At 51.6% G+C, this 3544-nt stretch overlaps 1 protein-coding gene across 13 annotated transcripts in view; it reads right to left on the bottom strand.

Annotated features, from left to right (window-relative positions):
• LOC113976573 (immunoglobulin-like and fibronectin type III domain-containing protein 1) overlaps positions 1 to 2821 on the bottom strand; it is a 40827-nt gene extending 38006 nt beyond the window's left edge. For all 13 annotated transcript variants that reach the window (XM_027701875.1, XM_027701876.1, XM_027701877.1 and 10 more), the window contains exon 1: positions 2753 to 2821. The gene's annotated coding sequence lies outside the window, so the exon portion shown is untranslated. The remainder of the gene's footprint in view (positions 1 to 2752) is intronic.
• Between the last annotated feature and the right edge of the window lie 723 nt (positions 2822 to 3544).

Genomic DNA, 3544 nt, shown 5'->3' with positions numbered 1-3544 from the left:
GAGCCCCTGGGAACAATCCCTGTGTCCAGTGGAGGAGCCCCTGGGAAGCTGCAGGATGTCCCAGCAAGGCCTGGCACGTTCAGCGGCGGCCGCTGCTTTCACTGCAGAGGGGACACATTTTTCCCTGGAAGAAAAGTCTCTTCCCCTAAGGAAAGGCAGTGAGGAAGTGGCAAGAGGCAACAGCTGCAGGACAGTTATTTCAGGACTGAATTTAAGAGTCTGATTTCACTGGAAACAAGACTCTTCTAATCTTCTGTTTTCCCTTCCTTGGGACACCAGCATGAAGTCCTCCCGCTCCCACTGGCACAGCCCTTCCTACAGACTGTTGGCACCCAACACGTGGCTCAGACAGAGCAGGAATTGAAGAAACCAAGGTAGGTTCAAAAAACTGGCTGGATTTCCCAGTTCATAAACAAATGAGCAAGTTCAAAGACTTGTCTCGAATGTGAGTCACTTGGCCAAGCCACAGCACTGCCCTGCAGCGTGGGGTGTCCAGGCAGGCACTGCACTGAGGGTCAGGGTGATGTCAGGGAGGTTGTGGAGCAGAAATATTCAGAGATGTAATGGGTGAGGACGTGCAGAGCTCGGTGTTTCAAGTCTACCTTGATGTAACAGCAATGAGCATCCCACAAACACCAGGCAAGGAAACCCAAAAATTTGTAGTCATTTAAGGAGAGACTTGGGCATGGAAAATGGAATAAAGGTCCAAATTCAGTGAAGATTACTGAGTACCTGCACCTCTACAAGCACCCAACATCCTACCCCGAGTCAGGGGAGCCTGGCAGGACTCATCACGCTGGTCTTGTGCAAGCAAAGGGACATTGTTTGTCCAGCTCAGGCCATGGGCCAGGCGGGTGACACAGCAGCATTTTGGTTTGACCAGGAGGATGCCCTGCACCAGGAATAGTCCCACAATGAATGTGGGTGCCACAGTGAGTCCTCTGGACTCGTAATATTTGAATTTAAATGAATGTGAGGTACCAAGCCTTGAGAACACGCTGCTCCCTTCAGTGGGAGACAGCCAAGCTCAGCCCCATCCCTCAGCAGCACATCACCCACATTGGACCCTCCAGAAGGAATTTAAGGGACCCACTGAGTCTCCAAGCCTTGGTTATTCCCCCCCACACCCACCCAAGATGCCACGAGTGAGCTGAGGTCTGTCAGCCCTGCCCACATGGAGCCAGGACTGGACCCACTGCAGCTCCCGCTGGGATGCAGCTCAAGAGGAGGAGATTGGAATTGGGGTGAGGATCCCAGAGGCAGCAGTGCTCTGCCTTCACATTGCAGGTCAGCTCCCTCCTTCCCAGAGCACACAGAATTTCTGTTCTTCCCTTGTCCAGGGCCAGTTAAAGGTTTGCATCCGTGACTGACCGGAGGGGTTTGGCAGCACGATCCAGGATTGAGATGGAGCCTGGCTGCCCATAAATCCAACATTCCCGCTTTTCCTGGGATAGTTGCTCCCAGGACTATCCTTCTTGCATGTTCCAACACCTGGGCTGGCCAGTGCTAGAATTTACTTACCCTTTTCCACGTGGAAAAAACAAGATGGGGCCAACACACGTTTAGTATAAACTCACCAAAGATGTGATTAAAGGTGTTGGTGATGTCACAAACATGTGACCAGACACATCCCCCCCCCTCAGGACTTTCCACCCCGAGACACTGAAGAAAAGCACATTTTAACCCACTCAGAGAGCAAGACATGTCTGTGCCCCTTCCATTTGACCCCACATGGCCACTGGACTTTGCCAAATGCCCTTGTCCAGCTAAAATTACCTGTGTGTGTTGGAAGCACTTTGCATGTGCCACCCCTTGGGCGGGCAGAGGGTTAATAAAGCTCAGTGCCTGCAGTAAATAAAAGAAATAATAGAACTTGTGCTATTCAGATGCCACCAGGGATTGAAGTTACGAGGCTGTTCCTCAGTTTCCCTCCCCGCTTCAAACCAGACACAACAAACCCCCCAGTTCTGGTTTGTTTATTTATTTGCTGCCCCAAACTGCCAGTGGCAACAGATGAAAAAAGCCCTGTCCTTGCCTGACGAGCTATTTTAACGTTTCATTCCCTGCGTAGGGAAGTTTGACACAGAAATAAATGGTAAGAAATTCTCCCTGGAGCCCCGAGAGGCCCCAGCATGTGCCACCTTCCCACCTTCTGTGTGGGACGCCGGAATTAATTCCAGCACTGTCCTGGTAGTGCCCTGCCTGACCTGTGCCTGCACAGTTAATGCACCAGAGGACTCCCATTTCTGGGAATGCTGTCCCATTCCTGCTGAAGGTTGTTAGCTGCCAAACTCTCTCTTCATCCAGCACTAAAATATCAAAATGAAATAGGTGTATAATCTAGAGCCAGAAAATTATGCTGCCATCCAGCAGAGAAATAACCAAAATCGTAGAATCATAGAATCCTGGAACGGTTTGGGTTGGAAAGGACCTTAAAGTTCGTTTGGTTCCACCTCCTACCATGGGCAGAGACACTTTCCACCTGACCAGGCTGCTCAAAGTCCCGCCCAGAAAAATGGAAATACAGGAAAAAAGCAAATACAGGAAAAAAAATTTAAACATAGAAAAAAAGGAAATATAGGAAAAAATTGAAAGAGAGGGCATCGCTCTCCTCTCACCGTGTCCCTCCACAGTCCCCCCTCAGGGTCTGTCCCTCCACCTTTTCTGCCCTGTGAAGGTGATCACAAGGAGCTCAAACCCACCTGGGCTCACAGCAAACACAGCCCCTGTCCGGAGCAGGTCCGGCACTCACCTGCCCGTGCCACCCGAGGTCTGTGCCACCCGAGGTCTGTGCCACCCGAGGTCTGTGCCACCCGAGGTCCCCTCCTGCCCCGGCGCTGGGGCAGCCGCGGCTCAGCCGGTCCCTGTGCAGGCAGAGCTCGCGGGGCAGTGCTGGGTCCCCGGAGCCTCCTCAGCCGCTCCCTCCTCTCGCCTTCCCCGGGTCCCTTCTCTCCCCGTGTCACTCCTCTCCCCTGTCCCTCCTCTCCCTGTCCCTTCCCTCCCGGGGGCTGTCTGGCCCTGCCCTGGCTGGTGTCGCCTGTCACAGGGCTGTTAGTCCGCCAGACATCCAGAGGATCTGGTTTTTTATGGGAACCCGGAGCACCTGCCTCCTATTCATTATTATTTTAGTCCATACCAGTAATGGTGCTGGACAAACTTGAGATGAACAAAATTCTTCAGCATTTCACAAGTCAGTCAGAGTGGAGCTTTTTCTGTGGATTGTGTTTCCTCTTCACAGCGAGTCATTACAAACTCTGATACAGCTGAAGGGCTCTGAGTGGTTTAAAGGAAACTGGAGTTCAACTGGTTTAAAACCAACCTGGAGAACAAGTGGGGTCCCTGATGGACAAGACAAATTGAACTTCAGATGAAAGTAGGTGACCAAGTACATTTAAAGATGAGGCTTCTCCACGTACTTTCCTTTTTCGAAATAACTCTTTGAAGAATGAGCATTAAAAGGGATGGGCAGAGCACTTCACAGCACCAGCTCACAGTGTTAATGTGGATTTATCAGCACTGAGAGGCACGAGCCTGCACTCCTGTT

Source organism: Neopelma chrysocephalum, unplaced genomic scaffold (genome assembly GCF_003984885.1).
Source record: "Neopelma chrysocephalum unplaced genomic scaffold, ASM398488v2 Primary Assembly neopelma1_172, whole genome shotgun sequence".
Classification (NCBI taxonomy): domain Eukaryota; kingdom Metazoa; phylum Chordata; class Aves; order Passeriformes; family Pipridae; genus Neopelma; species Neopelma chrysocephalum.
The sequence above is the reverse complement of the archived record's forward strand: the minus strand, read 5'-3'. Positions and strand labels throughout refer to the sequence as shown.